The sequence below is a fragment of the Macrobrachium nipponense genome, chromosome 45 (assembly GCF_015104395.2).
Source record: "Macrobrachium nipponense isolate FS-2020 chromosome 45, ASM1510439v2, whole genome shotgun sequence".
NCBI lineage: Eukaryota > Metazoa > Arthropoda > Malacostraca > Decapoda > Palaemonidae > Macrobrachium > Macrobrachium nipponense.
In genome coordinates, this window is record NC_061105.1 from 35,161,119 (window position 1) to 35,185,984 (window position 24,866).

General features: G+C 35.8%; 2 long non-coding RNA genes across 2 annotated transcripts; one reads left to right on the forward strand and one right to left on the reverse strand.

Moving 5' to 3' along the window:
- Window positions 1–14,103: 14,103 nt before the first annotated feature.
- LOC135214130 (uncharacterized) lies at window positions 14,104–15,763 on the forward strand. Its single transcript, XR_010314282.1, has 4 exons — window positions 14,104–14,134; window positions 15,034–15,130; window positions 15,248–15,352; window positions 15,644–15,763. It is a non-coding gene; the product is annotated as an uncharacterized LOC135214130 (long non-coding RNA).
- A 6,581-nt stretch (window positions 15,764–22,344) lies between these two features.
- On the reverse strand, window positions 22,345–23,920 carry LOC135214131 (uncharacterized). The gene is made up of 4 exons (XR_010314283.1): window positions 23,847–23,920; window positions 22,986–23,082; window positions 22,761–22,865; window positions 22,345–22,467 (listed from the first exon to the last, which is right to left on the reverse strand). It is a non-coding gene; the product is annotated as an uncharacterized LOC135214131 (long non-coding RNA).
- Window positions 23,921–24,866: the final 946 nt, after the last annotated feature.

The window sequence follows — 24,866 nt, forward strand, 5'->3', positions numbered from 1 at the left end:
TGTTTTCGGTAATATTATGTTAAGAGTTTAGTAATAAAAAAAAATTCTCCTAAATATTTTTATGTCTGCATATATTAAATTCCTTGTAAAAAGCGTTACAAAATATGTTACAGACAAACTGAAAAATCACTTTCACGACCAATCAAATAAAACCAATATTCTGTGAGGACTGGCCAAATATCGAATGCATAATTTCATACATGTGAGATATTAGATCGTCCTATTAACTGGAGTCAAGAAAGATCCTTGGTTCCGTGTAGCGACACAGTTAAAAGGTCTTGTTCCGTAAAGTCAAGTGTTCTAAATTTAAGTTTTGGTTTGTTTAAATTCGATGCTTTCATAATTAAAAAGGTTGTACATAAATATAAGCAACAAAATTAATATATTCAGTTTTATACATGTTTTTTTCCTTTTGTACGACTGCGTTTTAGTTTCTCTTTTGATTAGATCTGTGGTTTTAGTTTGTGACCTTGTGATCTCGGATCATCCTGGGCTATCTCTTTGATTTTTAGCCTTTTGACAATTAACCATCTGCTATTTTTTATCTTTGTCTCTAGCTTGTAACATTCCTTCAAACTATTTCATTTGTGCCTCGACAAAGTCTCATTGGAGGAAAAAGGTAGCCCTGACTGGGTATCGGGAAGCTGGTTCTATTGGTCAAGCTTCAAGTAACATCACCATCGTCCAGGACGAGAAACGGTTTGAGAAATACAAGATTCGAAGTGGTTCTGAGAGGGAAAGACAACGTCAAGAGGTAGAGATAGATGGACTCATTGGTGAGATTCTGTTTTACAGAAGCGAGATTATGGATAACTCGATCTGGTACGAAGGGTGTCTTTTCAGTGGAAATTTTCAGATGAACCGAGAACAGAAATAACTGTCTCTTGGATAATGGAAAACAGGATACAGTGGATGTAGGACTCCTTGAGTCTAGTATTGTTAAGTGCGCTTCGAGTGACGTGTATAATGGATCTGAATTGTTGATCGGAAGAGAGCTGAAAGACCTTGAAGAAGAGATACGTGGAGCAATTGTTTGTTAGGGAATACTTTTGAGAATACATTATTTCCGATGAGTACAAAATCCAGTAATTAGGAAAATGATGTGAAATTTGTTTTGGAATGTATAGACTGAGGAGTAACTGATTATAGGCCTCAAAAAGAATTATAATTTCTTTGTGGCTTTTTGAAATTCATACGGTGAAATGATATGATACGTTGGGGAAAGAACAAGTAACCCAAGTTTAAGTTTTTCAGAGTAGAAATAAAATGTGCTTAACATCCGGAATGGTTCAGGATTTAGGATGGTACAATATTGATTAGTAACGGTAAGGAGAGGCTACTGAAGTCATTGAAATATTGAAGATTCACGGGAGGTTATAGTAAAAAATAGAATCAAGGGCAAATGGTGATGTAGTAAGATATTGAAACTAATTGTGTATGGCGTAATTGACTCTCCTCGTTCCTGAAAGTAATGTGTATTGCTTCTGTATTTCTGCATTTTGCTCTCATAATGTGCGCGATTGTCGACTATGCAACACAACGAAGGTAAATGATATTTGGAGAAGAAGTGATAAATCCATTCATTTCTACCACTAAAGTACACCGACCAGTCAGATGCAAGATAGAAAGAAACTTTGAGGATATCGACCTGAAGGAAGTAGATGGTCAAACGAGAAGAAGAGAGAGAGGTCACAGGCAGGTGAGGAAAGGAAACCGGAAGCAGGAAACCTAAAAGTTTCTTGAGACAAAAAGTGTCCTTATGGAGACAAAAGTTGGAACTCATGAGAGAAAACCGCTGCTAAAATAGTTTCTCTACTAAAAGTAAATTATATGAACTATGAAAAAAGTGAAAACTGTTTAGAATGAAGGTAATGTATCTAAATAGTAAATGGGACTGTGGGAAATGAAGTGATAAATGGTTAGCAAAAGTAATAATATTGGTTAGACTGCCTCGGGTGGTTTAGGGGGAATGGGGAAAAACAGGCTGGCCGAAGGAATGCACAATTCAAAAGTTGAGAGAGAGAGAGAGAGAGAGAGAGAGAGAGAGAGAGAGAGAGAGAGAGAGAGAGAAAACTCATTCATCTCAAGCGATTTTCCACTTGTTCTAGTAATTACAAAATGAATTTGAGAAAGCCATCCGGGTTGTTTATCTTTGAACGTTTGTTTATCTCTGAAAGTAATTTCATGGAATAAAAGATTACGATGGAATTCTAAGTCTCAAAATACATGCATTTTGACTGTATATAAAAAAATGTTCTTTCACTTTGGTAACGGAAATAACACGAAATAAGTCCACTTCATTCGGCAAACCAGTTCCAAATCATTGAAAAATACATGTGGTAGAAGATCTAAGACAAATATTTGACCAACTGTAGGCTTGATTTCCAATGAACGTGGTGGGGTGTGGATTATCTCGCCGGGTCCTCCTGTTTCGAATTGGCTTTTTTTGCGGTATACAATTTGAAGGAGTCAGTATTGAACACTCACGTCCTTTCCTTGTCTCCTCAATCTCTGTCTGCACCTCAGCTGGAATCCACAACAGTTGACCAACAACCAGGCTCCTACTCCACTGCTTTGGCCAACAGACTCAAATTATGTTTTGGTCGAATATCTCCTTCTCAGTCCTTCCTCGTCCAGTTATGGGATCTAGAAATGCATGCTTTCCCACCTGCAATATGGGGTCAGAGAGAGAGAGAGAGAGAGGGAAGTCAACATGACATTGTATATATAATCATATATATATATAATACATATATATATATATATATATATATATATAATATATATATATATATATATATATACATATATAAAATGTGTGTGTGTACAAAAATAAATGTGATTTATTTTCTGTACAGAATTGTTTTTTCTGTAATATTTTCTCACACATTTTCGTGTGTTGGCTTGAGTGGGGTAACTTTCGCTGGGGTATGTTCTGTGTGCATGACTGTTTTAGATAAAATGTCTTTATAGGCTAGTGTGCATAATGGCCTTATCTGTTGCTGTGTGGTCTGAAGGACCAAGACAAGCAATAATTCTCGGGAACTAAACTTCGTTTTGGTTTCTGAGCTAACGAGTGAGACGGAGGAGAAATGGTCGTCAGCGAATTCTGCTACTTCGACTTGGACTATAGCTTCAGGTTTATTGACCTGAAGGGTTCTCTCATACAACCTGTTTTGACACCGTGAGTGCTGGGCTGCGATGAAGAGCGCTTAGCAGACGTGCTGAGCGGAAGACATATGTATTACAAATGGATCCTGAAGACGTTTGTACTTTGATTTGGGAAATGGCTCTTCAATAAATAGTCTCTCTCTCTCTCTCTCTCTCTCTCTCTCTCTCTCTCTCTCTCTCTCTCTCTCTCTCTCTGTGGACTTTGCATCCTGCAAGGAGCGCATGATCGATGGAAAACCCTTCACTTAAGCCTTTCATGCTTCGCCCTTTAGCTGAGATAAGGCCATTATTGTCTTTTAGTTGAGGTTTCATAAGACCTGACGTGACCTAAACACAATAATAAAATAGCTCTGTAAGGATAAGTTACCTAAAACTTTTCATGCATTATGCATCGTCATAGTTTCGTTATAGTACGGATGGTGTTGTTTTCCGCTGGTGGGTTATTAATTTGCTGGTATTGGTATATGTTTATATTGTTACTTGAGAATATTTGACATTGCTGGTCTACCTGTAATTAGGCCCCTTTCCTCCTTGTTTACCGTAGGTGTGGTAGGCTCACCTGGGTGCAGTAACAACCGCAATTGGTAATAAAGGATATTTGTGTACAGCCCGTAGATTGAGAGCTATAGTTTTCATATTAAAGTTTGTGTCTTTCAAGTTTTTTTATTTTAAAGTTTTTCCGTGTTAATTCGTGTTAATAATGTAACGGTCTGAACTTACAGGTTATGATGCCGAGTCGGTAGCCGATAACAGGAAGGTCATTGAAATTAAAGAAGAACTGGTAAATTTAAGATGGCTGCTCATACTTAATACTTTTTTTTATTAAAATACTGAATGAGTTTCGTATTTTATTTTTACCTCTATGTTTCACCGCCTTAAAATTGTATTGTGCTTTAACGAATTCGTTATATATATATATATATATATATTATATATATATATATATATATATATATATATATGTATATATATATATTAGGGCTTGTGCCTTGTATGATAAGGCGCCCTATGAGGTAATGTTAGACTAGCGATAATCTATACGCTAAGTCGGTTGGTATTGCACTTCCATCTTCAATGGAGTGTCTGGGGTTTTGTAGATCACTTACGAAGTCGGTATTATCTTTACGACGGTGTGTTAAACTCATGGTTCGGTGAGGTTCTTGTAGAAAACACAAGGTATAAAAATAGTATATTCTTCTGAAGTTTTACATGATGAAGATTAGGTATGATTGTACAAGTCTTCTGATAACGATAGCTTGATCGCTTCTGCCAATGATGATGGCTAATCCTATTACCTCCTATCATGATAAAGCTTAGGTAAAGAGGTACAGGTCTTCTTTAATGACGATAGCTAACTCTGTTCTGCTTGTCTACCATCTCCGTTACAAGTTATGAAGAAGCAGACAGTAGTTCGAACATATGAACATACTATCAGATGACATAGTTTCATACGAACACACAATCGAATGAGACACGCTACAGATCAGCGTAGGCCGTTTTGAAATAATAGGTCGGGGTAGTTTGTCTCAAGGCAGGGAGCTTGGACTAATGTTGGGGGGATAAACAATTGAATTGACTAATTTCATTGGTGACTGGCATGTTATCTTAGCTTACATACTTATTGTATACGTCATCTTTAGCGTCTCTAGTCTGATCACTTCCTGCAAGCATCTGGTTGACCTCTTTAGTTTTAGACTTTTATATATATGGACTAACATTCATATTTTTATTATGTAAACACTTACTTAGCTCGGTCAGCTACCACAAAACCAACTACTGAATATTACTCAAACTTGACTTGCATTTGACTTATAGGAGTGTGATACAGACACTATGTGAATATATATATATAAGTAAATAAAAATTCATGGTGTACATGAATTGATTCAAGTAATAAAATATAAAACAATGATATTGGTAAATAATAGTGATCACATGATATATAATGATACAGTTTTTCACTTCATCTCTTTAAGATACTTATGCTACAGAAAATACTAATGTACTCTGATAATTGCATAGAATGAAGATTAACATGATAAAAAATCATATTTTAACTGATAAAAATTTCATATATGAATTGATAAAGTTATTAATGTTTATGCTGATTGATTCGTTGATTTTATGCTAAATGTTTATATATCTGATTCATTAATTCATATATTAACATAAATACCTGCAGATATTGGTAAGATAAAAGGTAACAGATGATTATAGGCTACCTGATTTGTTATACATATGTATATGGATTCATATAATTATGATTAATATATGTGCACTTTAAATAGATTCCTATGCGTACAACGCAAAGATATATTTCGATTCCGTTATTTATGATCATTTATATATAGATTCCTAGTGCGTACACGCAAAAAATATATTTTGATTCTGTTATTTATGATCAATTATATATAGGATACATGATACTTTATATATATAGGATACATGACCGAGGTTATACTACTTCACTTTTAACTAGCTTTCGAACCACTTTTCGTCCATTACACAGTTCCAGACAACCACCTATAGCCAATTGAAACGGCCTTTTTTCAATGGTTAAAACAAGGGGAAAATTTGCCTGGGCGGGTCCAACGTTCCATTTTGCGCTCATACTTATTCTCTGCATCCTAAGCTACACGATTACGTTCGCGATGAATAAAAAAACATCCCCAGCACGAGTCCTTCGCCAGCAAAGTAGAGTTGAATATCCTTCGGGTCGTAATTGTCGGAAGTATGTCCCTTTTTGTAGTCGAATTCCGACAGCGCTGGAGCGTTCCGCATGAAAACGAGATTAACGACGAGATACGGTGTCGGTCGAAGAAGTCCATGAAATTCCTTTCACATTGTAGGCGGTTGTTACTTGACTGTAGTCGTCCGCCACGACGAACGATTTTTTTTTCGAAGTTGCGATGTGAAATTCTCGTACTGCAGGATACTGTAACCAGGTTCCATTAATCAGCCCTGCAAGTTTAAATTATACTTGTCACAAGGGCAAAGTAAATTCAGACGACTCCAAATACAGGGGAGGGAAGAGAGCCATTTAGACCAGACTTAACCCCCCAACCCAATGAATTCGCTGATATTTTGGAATTCAGAAGAGTCCGCTGTACAAACTTTTTTATCCATGGCATTAACAATGAGTGAACCTATCCAGTCTATGATGACTCGTAAAAATATCCATAATTATAAAAAATAAATAGATATCAATACGAATCTCAAAGAAAAATTCGATATTACTGGTAGTAAGTTACTAGACAAAGAAGTGGAAAATGGAGCTATTTGTAAGATTGCCAGGCAGCATAAGAGCAAAGAGAATATTAATCATGATTCTATGTGCCCTAACAAAGTTTCATATTCAATTTTCTCGTGCGCATCCTCTGAGTTAATTTTTTTAAAAACTTTATTAATAGGTAGGAGATGCAACGAAAAAAAACCCACTAGTACTAATTTCTCTAAATAAACTTTGGTTTTTCAAGAAAATGTGACATTTTCCCATGAATGTTTAACTTGGATTGTAATAAGCTAATGTTGCAAGTAAAATAATCCTATCCATATCGTGATACTCTAAATGTCTATGAGGTTCAGAAAAATTAATTCATTTTGATGTTATAGAAATTCTATTTCCTTATTTTGTTTATTTAATTTTAAAATGATTGCAAGTCCTTAACTAATTGCATTCACACACACGATAAGAATATGTTATGTGGCCTGTCATGTGACCTATGAACCACATGTGAAGTTCATGAACTAAGCATCCTAAGCATTCCTTTCTCCAGTCAATCTGCTTTTGCAAGCAGAGACGACACACGATGAAGCCGTGTGTAAGCAGATTATTAGGTTAAAAGAACAAATGCTGATACGGCAATGATGACGTCGTCACTTGGCAGGAGATTGCTCTCAGCCAGCTAAAAAAAGGAAGAGTTACGTTACTTGCTGTAGAGATACGACTTTAGTATTTTCAAATGATATTTTAGTGTTTTAATTCTTCTCCACCGCATGAGAAGAATGTCTGAAAAAAAAAAAAAAAAAAAACAACAGTACCAAAATTGACAATATATTAGTTCATGTTGGCATTATGTTAAATAAATATTCCTTATTCAAACATATGAAAAAGGTTTCCATACGAATTCTATATACGTATATTATTAGCCCTGTATAAAGATTCATATAGGATTATTCCATAGATAACATTTTCACTTCTAGACTTCCTGACTTTAAAATCTCTTTATTTTATTTATTTTATTTTATTTATTATTATTTTATTTTATTTATTTATTTATTTAATTTTTTTTTTCATTGACTACGAATATAAATCACCGGGACAGACAATATGTCAGTAGGTTTTGATATGTGTTTTGAACTTTTTAGCTTATTTGTCATTACTAAAGCGTTAAGTTAGAGTTCAAATCTTTACGCTATATATTTGGATATTTAATGGTTACGTTTTGCTTATTGATATTATCGTGATTCCTTTTTTATTATAATTTGTAACCCTTTTCCCACTTCTTACGGAGTGTATTTATATTGACTCCACTTGTATCCATATTTATTTTATTTTTTTATATTTATTTATTTATATATTTTTTATATATATTTGATAAATTAATGGTTGGCTGAATATGTGGAAAAGTGTCTAGCGGCGTACCGTATAAGGCTACTTGCGGCATCAATTCTATAGATACAAGATATCAATGATAAAGGTATTTAAAAACCGCGAGAACCGCTATAATCCGGTCGGATCCAATATCACGAGTTGTAACTCGTAAGCATTGACACTTCCTATTTAATTATCCGTTATTCTACCAAACCGATTGACTCTGGGTGATATATATTATTGGTTTCTTAATGGAAAAGGAATTCACACAACGTGTTAAGGAGATTATTATTGATTTACACCACCCGAGTCAGATTATCATGTGTTGAATTCCATGTTTACTGATTTAGCACTCATTAATATTCCTAACGCACTCAATTGCGGTGTTTGTTTTTAGTGCTATTATTCTATATAACGTGTCAAGGAACTATTAACACTAAGAAGTGTTATTCCCTCTGTCAGACTCGTAATTCTGTTAATAATTCTACGTATATTCTTTCAAGGATTGATTTGGCACAGGATAAGGCCCTTAAACTGACAGTGCCTTAGTGTATCCCTTGTTTTCATGACACGTGTTACAATTAGTTATGTGCTTTTTATATCTGTAAGCATTGTAGGCCAGTAAAAATAGTGATTTGGCTTTCTGTGAAAAAGGAGGGAACCCTGGATGACGGAATGCAACCAGTTTATGACGATTGGTATGAGAAAGATTATTACTACTACCTGGTCGTTAGTCATCTGCTGTGTTCTTCGGGTTTACCTCGTCACAGACCTACATATATATTACATTTGATTACATTATTCTGATACACATACTTTAAATGTACTTTTTGCTTTAGGGTTTCTGCTCGAAGTGTGTATTGTTTATGCTTAGCCGCTGACCCTGTTTCCGTTTCGAAGTGTTTATTGTTGGTGTTTATTGCTGCTGAACTCTGTTTTCCGTTTCGAAGTGTTTATTGTTTGGGTTATGTCTGTTGACTCTTGCTTTGTTCAGTTTGTAACAGTTCTGCGCTCCGACCCAGATATTCAATGCTCGCGATCTCTTGGTTTAAGGAATTTTCTTGTTTAGATACGGTTTTAACAATAGGCACGGATATTCCTATATTTTTTAGTCTAATTAATGGTTCTTTGCAGTATGGTGCGGGATTTGCGGGATAATGCATCAGCTATGATATTTGCTTTCCCAGGTAGATATCTTATCTTGGCTCCAATAACCTGAATGATCATTTGTCACCAGAGTTCCTTTTGGACTGTGATTAAAGCCTTTGAAAAAACTCGGTAAAGGACTCATGTTCAGTAAGGACTTTATCAGATAGCCATAGATTATGAACTTAAAAATATACTAGTGAGTTAAAGATACCTAGCCCTTCCTTGCCTATTACTGTATATTTACTTCAGAGGGCTTTAGTTTACGTGAATAAAAAAGCTATAGGGAAGAAACTGTTTATCATATTACTGAAGTAGTATCCCTCTTACCCCTTGGTCTGAGGCGTCTGTTGCAATAATAAAAAAAAAATTCCTTATTTAAATCAGGGATTTTTTTAAGTTAGGTAAGCTGCATTATTCCGCTTTTAAGATATCGAACGCCTGTTGATGCTTTTTAGACCATAATCAATCTACGCTCTTCTTCGTAAGATCTGTTAAAGGAGCTGTCATGATTGAAGAGTTACATATTTGCATACGATTGTATCCCACTACAGCGCAAAAGTGCTGTTATCCCCCTTTTACGTTAATAAGTACCGGAAAGTTATGAATAGGCCGACACCTTACCATGGACTACTTTTAAGACCTTGACCAGACACATAAAACCTAGATAAACATGTTCGGTTTTAAAAAACTCTCATTTAGATATTTTACTCTGAGATTATTTGTCTTTGTCTCTGTAGCACTACTCTACTTTAGTTGAATGTACTTCTAAGGTATTAGAAAAAGATTACAAGATCATCCATATAGGCATGTAGGTTATCCCCTAAAAGTCTCCAAAACACTATATTGTAATTGGGGCGCAACGTAAGCCGAGGCATACGTAAAAATTGATAATGTTCCCCTGGGTGTCTGAAAAACGGTGTATGAGGTACAATCACTTAGGTAATGGTATCTGGTAAAGCATTTAAGTAAGTCCAAGTTGGTGAAAAAAAAAATTTATTCTAACCTAACAGAGATAGATGTCGTCGGTACATCGCACTGGAAACTATCGGGAGTCGTTTCCTTGTTTAAGCGTCAGAAATCTACGCGATACGCCAAGTCCGATCTTTTATGGCATGACATTTGAGGGAAAAATTATATGGGCTTATTTGATTTCCTAATGACTCCTATTACTAACTTTTTTCAACTTCGTCATTTATCTCTATTTTGAAATTCGTTGAGAGTCTACACGAAGGTACGTATATAGCTTTATGTTTGTCCTTAGACCGTATTTTGTGTTAAATTACATCCGTTTTTTCCAGAGATCACTCGCAGTGGAGAAACTTCCTGGTATTCAGGTAAAAGATAAAAAAAAATTTCTGCTGAATCACCTCTGCTTGAATGACTTTACGGATATTACTTTAGATAGATTATCAGAGAGATTCATCCACGACTGGTTGGGCGTGATTAAAAAATTTACAACAATAAAAAATGCGATATTTATAACTTCCGTATCCACGAATATGTACTTTTAGGGCTTTGTTCGCGGAAATCGTTATATGTCATGTCCGGGAAGGATTAAATTTCATTTCCCAGCAAAGTCTTTTTACACGCACTAAGACATTCGAGGTGCATGCCTTCTCGAGATTTTTGCGTGTAAAGTGCGACGTGGTTGTGGGAGAATTCTGTTGGGTCATTTGAACAATGTTACGATTTATGAGACAAATGTATAGTTCCTTTAGATAAGTTATTATTTGATTAACTGTCTCATTTTTGTTCAAACGGATTTTAATATGTTTGAAGGTTTATAGGATTTTCCTTTGATAAACACGCCTTATTTTGCAGGATGTAAGATAATATTTTGTATACCCTAGATGAATCTTACAATTACACTACATACAGATCACGTTTTTTATAACTATAGAGGTATCTGTAAACGCTCGCTTATCCGGACTTCTCATTAGGGAAGTTCGAACAACAGACGGTGAGTCCGTAAATACTGGTAAATTAATTGTACTAAAGGAATAAATAAGATATTCTAATTTTTACGGCGCGTACATCGGGCTTAATCCACCAGTATTTATTATAACTTAATGTATTAAAATTACTAGAACCTGCTCTGATTACTTGATACTGTCGTGTGATGCATAGGAAAAATCCTTTTAGTTCAAAAAGATATCGGTATGTATGAACCAACATCGCTTTTCCCCACTCTGCTAGAGTCGCTTATTGTGTGGAATTTGCTTTGCTTTGAACACTTCGCAGTTTTTCGACTGACCTTGACCGCTTGACTAGGTGACACAGTCACCGAGTTTGCTTGTTTTGATTCTGAACGGGCTACTGTTTCTATGTCTTTTTGTAATAATTAGGATCCTTCTCTTTATTACCATCGGCAACGTAATTGTGTGTTTTTTAGCATTATGTATCTGGTTACGTATAAAGCAATGAATGACGAACTATTAGGAACTGAGCGATTACTAATAAGACGAGTTATCTCTACTGCATTCAATCTTAACTGTTTGTACTTCATTCGTTGCTAAAATTTGAAATAGTGAGGGATCCTGGTCAGCGCATTTAGCCTGATGAAAGTTTTTTTACAGACATGTTATTCCTTGCAATCCAGCCATATTTTTAAAGTTAAGTTGAGTCATTGAGGTTCGATATTTTATATACTCAAAACTCAAGGCTAAAACTGCGATCGGGACTTTGCAAAGGAGCATTTATTGTCATGACCCGAAATAGTGTTACCTCTAATTTATATGATTTGTACGGGTGTTCCACTTTTTTTTGTGTGTTTTCTAATCACTACGGTGCTTAACGACCCTATCCATGCATCTGTATAAATACAGACGTCCACTGCGTAAACGCATATTCACTGTTTAATATGATTTGTTACGTAAGGGATTAATAATCACCCAAAATGATAAAGTTAACCATAGTATATGTTATGATATATTTCAGTAGAACTTCTGGAAACAGACACTCAAAGATAAAAACTCGCAGTAGCGAAATCTCAATGTATAGATAATTTCTGTAAAAAAGTAAGATTAAGAATGTCTCGTAACTTCAGCCACAGGAATAACGAAATTCGACCTGCAAGGAAACACTCAAGTTACTCCAAATGAATAAAAAATTGTACTTAGCTTGCTTTTGTGGGAAGTCACGGTGTTCCGATAACGACACACGGCCTTGGTCCTCCTCTATTTAGCGGACGACCTGGTTTGGCTTCAGTTTCCCCGTGCGCGTTGTTTCGATGATTCGAGCCCTTGAAAATCCGATGCTGCAGACGCGTTCTTTTGGTTTTGTTTCTTGGCAGTGCCGAACGCTCACTAACGATGTTTTCTTGAATGATTCTATTGAGAGACGAAGCTTCCGTTGCCGTAGGAAAAGGACACGTCGGTTTTTGTTTCTTGAAGTTATTCACTAACGATGATACTAAGTTGCTTGACGAATCTTGTTGTTTTCTGAAGTCGCTCACTAATGATGATACTAGGTTGCTTGAAGAATCTGCTGCTTCCGTCGTCGTTGACTTCTTATGATACATGAATTTATTATTCTGGTTTTTTCTTCGTAGGACGTTGTAGAGTTCTTCTGTCCGCTGGCCACCACCATTGTTAGGGCTTGTGCCTTGTATGATAAGGCGCCCTATGAGGTAATGTTAGACTAGCGATAATCTATACGCTAAGTCGGTTGGTATTGCACTTCCATCTTCATGGAGTGTCTGGGGTTTTTGTAGATCACTTACGAAGTCGGTATTATCTTTACGACGGTGTGTTAAACTCATGGTTCGTGAGGTTCTTGTAGAAAACACAAGGTATAAAAATAAAAATATATTCTTCGAAGTTTTACATGATGAAGATTAGGTATGATTGTACAAGTCTTCTGATAACGATAGCTTGATCGCTTCTGCAATGATGATGGCTAATCCTATTCCTCTACATGATAAAGCTTAGGTAAAGAGGTACAGGTCTTCTAATGACGATAGCTAACTCTGTTCTGCTTGTCTACCATCTCCGTTACAAGTTATGAAGAAACAGACAGTAGTTCGAACATATGAAACATACTATCAGATGACATAGTTTTCATACGAACACACAATCGAATGAGACACGCTACAGATCACGTAGGCCGTTTGAATAATAGGTCGGGGTAGTTGTCTCAAGCAGGGAGCTTGGACTAATGTTTATAAACAATTGAATGACTACAGGTGACGGCATGTTATCTAGCTTACATACTTATTGTATACGTCATCTTTAGCGTCTCTAGTCTGATCACATTCCTGCAAGCAATCTGGTTGACCTCTTTAGTTTTTAGACTTTTATATATATGGACTAACATTCCATATTTTTATTATGTAAACACTTACATATATATATGTGTATATATATATACATATATATATATATATATATATATATATATATATATATATATATATATATATATATAATATATATATATATATATATATATATAATGTTTCAGAATATGGTGGATGCTCATCTACATGAAAATCTTTTAATCCGTTTAAATAACTTAGCATAAATATATAATTGACATACTTTGATTTCTGAAGTATAGTCTGGCCATTTCTTGTTCCCATGTAATGAATGAATTAATCATGATAATTTAACTGGCATGTTAACGATAATTAAACCCACGAAACTCAGGTATGATTCAAGCCAATAAGAATTCCAGATCATAGGATGGGAAATGCAACATCTCAAAATTCAATCAGACTTGAAAAATAGGATTCTTGCTAACTGTCAAAACTAGATATATCTTTTCCGTGTCTTAGTTTTCCTCGGCTTTCTCCATTGACACAACTCTCCTATCCAGAGGGATGAAATTTAGAGGTTTAAAGATGAAAAAGATCAAAATCTTTCCGATACTTATCATTCGTGTCTCCTTTTGCTTAGTCCCGGATGTCGATGAAATCAAGAACCTCTGTGAATCGTGTCATAGAAACTATCCTTTGCTCGAAGCTTTCACGAGCCATCTTCATCGTTAACAGGGTTTAAACAAAACAAAGAGTGAAAACTATTAAGCCTTTGACTGCATTGAAGGACAATACTGATTAGTCAACAGGCAGCTCGCCTGCCATTGGTGTGTTGCTATTGTGGGCGCGGTTCCTCAAGCATAAATAAGGTTTGCAGGAAGGTTTCCCATCAGTGAGTCGCCAGAGTTTGATCCGCGTCTGCTTGTTGGGTGCATGTTCATAAAAGTTTATTCTGTGGTTGTGTGGTAAGCATCTGAGTACTTGATGGCTTTGCATATCATAAACATGAAAGTTTTATTGTTAGGTGAAAAGGTTTTGGACACTGCATTACGAATAACGCTATGTTACTAGACCTTGAATTGACTCTAGATACAATACTTATTCTTATGGCTTTAGACCTATATGACGCTCACACCAGAACCCTCCACAAGGACTTAGTTGGCAGTTCAGAGTCCAGCTGTTCACACCTGGACACATCTTACCACAATTATGCAAAATACTCTACTTATTTTTTCTGTAGCGAGAGGAGTCAGTGAAAGGCGTTTCGGAAAAGACTTGCACCTGACGTCCCCAAATACTGCGATTTTCATCATAATCTTGTTCTTTTAGCCTTTGCTCTCGTGGCGCCAATAGTCAGAACATTTCTTCCCACAAATGCGACCCTCCTTCAGAGAGATGGTAGTCCAAGACACTTCCTCATGTTTTTTATATATATAAACACGGTAACACCAAAATTCATCCACGCATTTGTTTTGAACTGTTTTTAAATAGGGGTTAGTGTGAACTTGAAAATGTAGAATATACTACGAAAGTACTTGTTCCAAGTCCCTATTTCTGTCTTAGATTTAAATATTTATATATATATATATATATATACTATATATATATATATATATATATATATATATATATATATATATATATATATATATATATATATATATATATATAATATATATATATATATATATATATATATATATATATATATATATATATATATGTGTGTGTGTGTGTGTGTGTGTGTGTGTGTGTATACACAGACATATGATTGTGCGTCAGTAACTTTTAGTCGGGGGCAGAATGAAATTAAAAAAGATAAAATTGCAATATAATGATAATACCCAGTTCCATCTATCCTCAGGTCATCATTCGTTGAAATGCGTCTCTTTCTTGGAATGATCCTAATTTTTGTGGTTCTTCTGGGACTACTGGCAGAAGGGGAAGGGACCCCTTACGGAGTGAGTATAGAAACATAAAAACGTCAATGCTACTATAATCAAATTTGTATATCTATTATGTATATATATAATATTAGATATTCGTGTACGCAAGTTTACGGCACCTTGGCATTTCAGGGTGGTAGAGGTCCACCTAAACCGCATCCAACACAGTGCTGCCCACCTCACTGCTCCTGCTGTGACCCATACAAACCCTGCACTTGCATTATCCCATGCCCAGAGGTTAGTCGAATCAGCCTCCATGAAGCGTAGATGTTGGAGAGATCCTGCCATTGTCTTCTCTAGTATCCTGTTTGTTAAATGCCGAGATAGATCCAAATTCAAAAAGAGCACTGTGATTCTGTTCATACTGAAGGAAACATAAGCTGAGGGAATACTTCTTCATTACTGTGTCTATTGTTAGTTTCATATCATCTCAGTTATAACTACTTTTAAAACCTTTTCGTGTCACGTTTGGCAACAACAAAGTTGCCAATGATTATTAATTCTTGGTTCTTTCCTCCTCTCTTTCAGGGTTCAGAGACTGGCGAGTGATGACACAGGCAGTTAAGGAAGTTCCATCAAGAGAGAGGTGATTAGGAAGTTTCTGGAAACGGGATGTCAGCTTGTCAGTTTATTAAAAGATTGCAGATTTATATTGGTTTTATTGGAGCTATCTCGCTCAATTCAGAGACTGATTTCATTTCATTCACACATAGTACTCTATATTACCCTTCTTTGTAGGGAAGGATATTCACATTTTGAGATAATGATCATAAAATTACATGGAGATGGATGTTGATAATGACAGGCAAGCCAGTGAAATGTATATATATATCCACTGTATATACGGGCTATTATAGCTGCTCAACACATAGCGCGCCCGCCCAAGCACATTATATATATATATATATATATATATATATATATATATATATATATATATATATGTATATATATATATATGATATAATATATATATATATATATATTATATATATATAATTGATGGCAAATCGCAAATGAATAATCATGACGAGGACAAGGTCTCGCCCCTACTTTTATCTATTATATATTTGGCAATATGCGTATGTATGTATGATTGGTATGGGCGCGTCGGTGTGTCGGGACTGAGATTCAGAACGGAGATGGGTTTCCACCCCGGGAAGGTCGAGACCTACGTTCGGGAGCCTGGAAACCCCCGGGAGCCCAGGCTCCAAAATTTCTATTTTCCCCCCTCCGAAGGGTGAGAAGGGATTCCCTGAAACTGAGCTGGTTCTGCACATGAAACGGGGCTGGCTATGTCCGTAGACTTAGTTACTTTACAAATTTCTGTATACACATGACTTACTTGGAAAAGAATACTATTAGACATCAATGACATCAGAGAGGGTGGTTTCAGAAGGGGGTTGACTGAGAGAGAAAATTAGAGGGAGAGAAAGTGAGAGAGAGTAGACGGGGTGTTTGGGAGAAGAAAGGAAAAAAGACAGGCAGACAGACAGATAGAGAGAGAGAGAGAGAGAGAGAGAGAGAGAGAAAGAGAGAGAGAGAGAGAGAGAGTTGGTATTATTAGAAGAAAGAGGGTAAGAGACAGTGATTGTTGGAGAGAGAAAGAGAGAGTAAGAGAAAGGAACGAGAGGGAGAGAGAGAGAGAGAGAGAGAGAGAGAGAGAGAGAGAGAGAGAGAGAGAGAAAGGAGCAAGAGGGGAAGGAAGAGAGAGAGAGAGAGAGAGAGAGAGAGTTGAGGGGGTGTTAGGTAGGAGAAAGATGGAAAAAGTGAGAGAGGGAGAGAGAGACAGACAGACAGAGAAGAGCAGTTGTTAAGAGACAGAGAAACAGAGACAGAGAGTTAGTATTAGTGAGAAGAAAGAGTGAAAGAGACAGTGATGGTTGGAGACGGAAAGAGAGTCAGAGAAAGGAGCTTTCTCTTTTCTTTCTTTTCCATTTCAGTTTCAAACGCCTTCAGTTCCCAGTCAGGTTGGCTTTTGCCATGACTATCAATAAAGCCCCGGAACAGTCTCTCAGACAGACTGGCATCAACTTGGAGCAACCTTGCTTTTCTCAAGGGCAGCTTTATGTGGCGAGCTCAAGAGTGGGCTCTCCGGAACGCCTGTTCATTTTGTCACCGGAGGGAAAAACAAAGAACATAGTCTACCAAAAGGCTCTCCGGTGAATTGGAATCTCTCTGCTAACACCAAGAATTTTTCTTTCCATATATGTTTATGATGCTTCATTTTGATATTCATTTTCAAGGATGTTGTTTGTTTTGTCAGATTTGCATTCCTCACAATTCAATTGTGGGTTGATTCATCTATTTTCTTTTCATAAACTATGGTCTGGGTTACACGGACCAATCTAGCTGGGACCCGTCCGTAGGGCGGGTAACCAGCTAGTTATTACATATAACGACATTCTCAAACGAAATAATATACGTATATATATACCCCAGGAACGTTAGGGTTTTGTGGTGAAATAATTAAATAAAAGCTGAAACTTGGCACATATGTAGAGATTTTTGACTTGAACAACATATCAAAAGTCCCATGGCCTCCAACACCTTGCGTTAGCCGCCATATTGGAAAATGGTCGCTATATTGGAATTCTCTTAAAATTCAAATATCTTGTAAAATATAAAAAAAATACCATCCAATAAAAGTTGTTCAAAACTTATTGTTTGATAACACTGACTAGATCATTTTACAATAATATGTAAATTTATATGAAAAAAAGCACAATTATTGAAATTTAAGTAATAACTATTTTCAAAGACAATTTCCACAGAAATGGTGGCCTGTATGCAGAGGTGTAACAATAGGGTGACAGAGGTGGCAAACTGCCACAGGCCCAGGGCCTATAATGATTAAAGGGGCCCATGGACGTAGAGTCACAGAAAGAAGCCAAGGACCCAAGGGATATGGGCCCATGGCCGTAAAAAAAAGGAAAAAAAATGTAGGCTACTGCTTACCGTTATATTTTAATGATTTGTGAAAAAATACCACAACGATGTGTCAGAAACATTCACACAGGAAATTCTCAGTATGAGATCTGCTCTGAAGGGAGAAATAAGCAGTTTCTAGTATTAAGGACCTTGCCAATATGTTGATCATAGAAAATCATTCAATTTCAGCCAGTTTCCCTGAGGTTTTCACTGCAATGCTATTGTTTTTAACTATTCCAGTCACAACTGCAAGTGCAGAGCGTTCATTCTCCAAACTAAAGCTTGTTAAAAACTATTTGCGAAGTACAATGGCACAGGAGAGATTAGAAGGACTAGCTCTTCCATCAATTGAACAAGGAAACTGCACGGAGATTGAACTTAAGTAAAGTCATTGACAGATTTGCAGAGATGAAAGCAAGGAAGAAAGAATTCTAGAAGGCCTAAGGTATATTTGTTTATTTAATGATGGTTTTGGACCAAGTTGTGTTTATTTTTATTTTATAGGCATCGTAATTATGCAATAATGTAACGGCCACATAGGCCTACATAAGGGGATTCATCTGATTCATTATTGAGAATATATAATTTAGATGTTTTTTCTAAGCTATGTATGTATTAACTATTAGTAATTATATTTCAATGCCTGCATATTATATTTTAATTTCTTATACCTACCAGTTCTACGATATATCAAATCAATCTCTCTACTCTCTCTCCATAATTATATATATATATATATATCATATATATATATTTTTTTTGAGGTAATAGGGGACCCACTGTAAGAAAATGCCACTGGCCCATTCTCACCTAGTTACGCCCCTGTCTGTATGAAAAAACGTATCGAAACAAAAGTTGTAGAACAAACTTTCCCCTTTCGAAACATATATATACAGGTTTATGCATATTTTAAAAAAATAAGGAAGTTTTGAGGGAAAAATGAGCAGAAACCCAAAGGGTGACAAATACAAAATCCAACATAATTTTTTGTAATAAAATAACAGGCTAAAATTGCGAACATTCTGCTTAATTACTAAACAACAAGTCTTTATATATATCATCTTCTTCTTCTTAATAAGGATATTGGAAATTGCAGTGAATGGAACTTATGCACATTACCTTTTTTCACAATCAAATAAGGTGCCGGAAAAAACATGATCTTTATAATAATGAACTATGTCGGACAAATCTTTTGTGTAGAAAGCAAGATACATACCGTATTTTGATATGTGTAGATATTATGTGTAAATATATATATATATAATATATATATATATATATATATATATATATATATATATAAATAATTGGAGAGAACTCCTAACTGGAAGACCAAGGTATATAGAATAATGGAGAGGTACAGTCACTTTGGTCGCGGGGGTAGTTGTGGGGTATTTCCGTGACAGGCCTGGAGGACAGGGTAAGAGCGATTAAGGCAAGTACTACCTTAGGAACAACTTAAGAACCTTGGGTCAAAGGTATTGGGGATTAGGCCTGTAAGTGTCATATGTTCTTTCCACTCTGTTATCTTGTATACGTTTGGTGTTCTTTTGAATTCATATAGACCACTGTAAACACACAAAATCGTGGATTGATGATGTTTGACTTTCTAATATATAATAGAAGCCTTAGATTAATATACTTGATAGGACTTAAAAAATCGATTAGTATTTGACCTGACAGTTATTTACAAAGGTTTATCTATAATACATTATTTAATAAACTAACATAAATATACAGTATCTGGCTTCATAATAGAAATGAAAAATACGTGGCAAAAATGAAAAAGAAAAAATATTTTAGAATTGTCACAGCATAATTTATTTATTTTACGCATCTTTTTTTTTTTTGCCTACTCGATACAATTTGGCCATTCAGAAACTCTCATCCTAAAAAAAACACCCGAAATCTGACAAAAAAAAAAAAAACACAAAAAAACACACACACTTTAAAAGGCAAGGATACACAATTTTCAATATGGCATGCCAAGTCGTATAATACTCCATTGCATGGTATGAGTGCATTATCTCCATTGTATATTGTATCCAATAAGCATGCCTAGAGTTTTTTCTGTCGTAAGGTACCCTTGAATTGAACACATCAAACCAGGAGTGAGCAAGCTCTATAAAGTCCCTTGTACTTTCCCAGAACATACTCTACCTGACCCATTCTATATACCTTGTGGAAGACGTAACCTACCTTCCATTGTTCCCTTCAAGTGTCACCGCTGTAGTTAGCTGTAAAATCAAATATTAAGCTCTAGGCAAGTTCAAACTCCCGCTATTAAAAAAAATATACTTTTTATTTCCCAAAATAGCTAACATGAAAATGGAATATAATGAGTTAAGAAATATCACAAAAAACGTTAAACTATCATTCTTCCCAAAATCATATTTAAGTAAGTACTCCCTCTTATCTCATACTATCCAAAAATTCATATTCTAACAAAAGTCAAATCCATCTAACAAAAGTCGAATCCATCTGAAAATGAGAAGATAATTACGAAACAATGAAATGTTAACGTTCGTCAATAAAATGTGTCGCACCTCACTACCCTCTTTAGAAGCTGAACTTGATGTCACTGGAAAGGTGTATAACTTTTTCCAGAGTCTTCACTTTACCTTACAACGGACCTCCAACGCCTCCTCTGTGGCGTCTTCCACACACACACACACACACACACACACACACACACACAATCAATATCAGGTAATAATCCTTTCATTCTCATACCAGAGATTATATCTCATTTACTGTGACCCACGTACGTATGTACGCCCACTAACAGACGTACGGATACACGCATGCTGCTTAACTTACAAACTCTTGCCCGTTAGACTGTTCGCATGTCATCGGTAACCTTTCCCGTGGTTACCTCATGTCTCTGGAATGTATTCGCAATCTCGTTTATGCTCACAGCCTGTTTTCTGTTTGTTTTTGATCTCAGCATTTCCGAGGAATCCAGCGTTTGCACCTGTCTCTAACAGGCAGGAGCTAAGGTTATCAACCCCCACTTATTTTAATACATATGTCCGTTTGTTCCCTTTACCATTGCCTTAATATATATATATATATAGATATCTATATATATTATATTATATATATAATATAATATATATATATATATACATAATATCAATATATATCAAAATACGGTATGTATCTTGCTTTCTACACAAAAGATTTGTCCGACATAGTTCATTATTGTAAAGGTCATGTTTTTTCAGGCACCCTATTTGATTCTGAAAAAGGGTAATGTGCATAATTTCCATTTACTGCAATTTCCAATATCATTATTAAGAAGAACATAATGAGGTCTATAAAGATTTGCTGTTCAGTAATTAAGCAGAATGTTCGCAATTTAAGCCTGTTGTTTTATTATAAAAAATACTGTTGGATTTTGTATTTGTCGCCCTTTGGGTTTCTGCTTATTTTCCCCTCAAAACTTCCTTATTTTTTAAAATATGCATGTACCTGTATAGATGGTTCGAAAGGGGAAAGTTTGTTCTACAACTATTGTTTCGATGCGTGTTTTCATACAGGCCACCATTTCTGTGGAAATTGTCTTTGAAAATAAAGTTATTACTTAAATTTCAATAATTGTGCTTTTTTTCATATAAATTTACATATTTTTGTAAAATGATCTAGTCAGTGTTATGAAAAAATATGTTCTGAACAACTTTTATTGAATGGTATTTTTTCATAAAACTATTATTTTACGATATATTTGAATTTTAAGAGAATTCCAATATGGCGACCACTCTCCAATATGGCGGCTAACGCAAGCGTGGGAGGCCATGGGACTTTTGATATGTTGATCAAGTCAAAAATCTCTACATGTGTGACAAGTTTCAGCTTTTATCTAATAATTCCACCTCAAACCCCTAACGTTCCTGGGGTATATACATGTGTATTATTTTGTTTGAGAATATCATATGTAATAATAAAACTAGGGGCAAGACCTTGTTCTCGTCATGTTCATTCATTTCCGATTTGCCATCAATTTTATATATATATATTGTGTGTGTGTGTGTGTTTGTGTGTATTTGTGTGTCTGTATGTACGTGCCCGGGTGCGAGATGTATTGAGAATCTATAATAGCCCGTATATACAGTGAATATATAAACATTTCACTGGCTTGCCTGTCATTATCAACATCCATCTCAATGTAATTTTATGATCATTATCTCAAAATGTGAATATCCTTCCCTACAAACAAGGGTAATATAGAGTACTATGTGTGATTAAATGAAATCAGTCTGTGAATTGAGCGAGATAGCTCCAATAAAACCAATATAAATCTGCAATCTTTTAATGAACTGACAAGCTGACATCCCGTTTCCAGAAACCGCTTCCTAATCACCTCTCTCTTGATGGAACTTCCTTAACTGCCTGTGTCATCACTCGCCAGTCTCTGAACCCTGAAAGAGAGGAGGAAAGAACCAAGAATTAATAATCATTGGCAACTTTGTTGTTGCCAAACGTGACACGAAAAAGGTTTTTAAAAGTAGTTATAACTGAGATGATATGAAACTAACAATAGACACAGTAATGAAGAAGTATTCCCTCAGCTTATGTTTCCTTTAGTATAAACAGAATCACAGTGCTCTTTTTGGATTTGGATCTATCTCGGCATTTAACACACAGGATACTAGAGAAGACAATGGCAGGATCTTTTCAACATCTACGCTTCATGGAAGCTGATTCGACTAACCTCTGGGCATGGGATAATGCAAGTGCAGGGTTTGTATGGGTCACAGCAGGAGCAGTGAGGTGGGCAGCACTGTGTTGGATGCGGTTTAGGTGGACCTCTACCACCCTGAAATGCCAAGGTGCCGTAAACTTGCGTACATGAATATCTAATATTATATATATACATATATATAGATATACAAATTTGATTATAGTAGAATTGACGTTTTTATGTTTCTATACTCACTCCGTACGGGGTCCCTTCCCCTTCTGCCAGTAGTCCCAGAAGAACCACAAAAATTAGGATCATTCCAAGAAAGAGACGCATTTCAACGAATGATGACCTGAGGATTGATGGAACTGGGTATTATCATTGTATATAAATTTTGTCATATTTAATTTTATTCTGGCCCCGACTAACAATTACTGACACACACTCATGTCTGTGTACACACATACACACACACACACACACACACACACACACACACACATATATATATATATATATATATATATATATATATATATATATATATATATATATATTATATATATATATAAATCTTTAAATCCAAGACAGAAATAGGGACTTGGAACAAGTACTTTCGTAGTATATTCTACATTTTCAAGTTCACACTAACCCCTATTTAAAAACAGTTCAAAACAAATGCGTGGATGAATTTTGGTGTTACCGTGTTTATATATACAAAAACATGAGGAAGTGTCTTGGACTACCATCTCTCGGAAGGAGGGTCGCATTTGTTGGGAAGAATGTCCTGACTGTTCGCGCCACAAGAGCAAAGGCAAAAGAACAAGATTATGATGAAAATCGCAGTATTTGGGGACGTCAGGTGCAAATCTTTTCCGAAACGACTTTCCAGGTGTGAACATCTGGACTCTGAACTGCCAACTAAGTCCTTGTGGAGGGTTCTGGTGTGAGCGTCATATAGGTCTAAAGCCATAAGAATAAGTATTGTATCTAGAGTCAATTCAAGGTCTAGTAACATAGCGTTATTCGTAATGCATAGTGTCCAAACCTTTTTCACTTAAGAATAAAACTTTGATGTTTATGATATGCAAAGGCATCAAGTACTCAGACTCTTACCACAACCACAGAATAAACTTTTATAGAACAATGCACCCAACAAGCAGACGCGGATCAACTCTGGCGACTCACTGATGGGAAACCTTCCTGCAAACCTTATTTATGCTTGAGGAACCGCGCCCACAATAGCAACACACCAATGGCAGGCGAGCTGCCTGTTGACTAATCAGTATTGTCCTTCAATGCAGTTTTGCTTAAATCCTGTGTAATATATGTATATGTTTAGAATTTCTTATTTAGCAGAAGTGCTTGTTATTCTTAAAGTTGTTAATCCTTTCAAGTTGTTAAGCTGCACTTGTTTGTATTAACAATGCTTCAGAGCTAGTTTCCTTCATTACTCTCATATTTACATATTTCCTTCTGTTCCTTGTCTTGTATTTTCTGTGAGTTGTTTGTAAGAGTTCCAGTAATAAAGACCTATTTAGAAGCCGGTATTTCCTAGAACGTCCTCAGTATGAGAATACTATATTGGCGACGAGGATAAAACAAGGAAAACTCAGATTCTGCGTGATCGGCAGACATCGAGATTCCCTATCTTGGAAATGTTGCAGACTTTAATCCGGATCTGGAAGACTTTGATGTTTATGAAGAAAGAGTGCAGTTGTTTTTCACCGTAAATGACATTGAAGAGGAGATGAAGACTGCTGTATTTTTAACTTTGGTGGGGCTCAAGAACTATGCTATATTAAGAGATCTGATCCATCCAAGTAATCCGAATTCCAAGACATTTGGCGAGTTAATTTTGGTGCTTAAAAATCATTTCTCTCCAGTGCGTAGTGTGATTGCAGAACGATTCAAATTTAACAGAAGACGTCAAGAAAGCAATGAAACTATATCTGATTATTTGGGTGTTCTTAAGAACATGTCCTCTACGTGCCAGTATGGTGATTTTCTGAATGACGCATTTTGAGCTTTAATGGCTTCCCAGTTATATAAAGGTCGGTAATCTAAGTGGGATTACCGACAAATACTGCAGCGCCATTGCCAGCCTCTCCCATCAAATTTTGACATCATTCATAA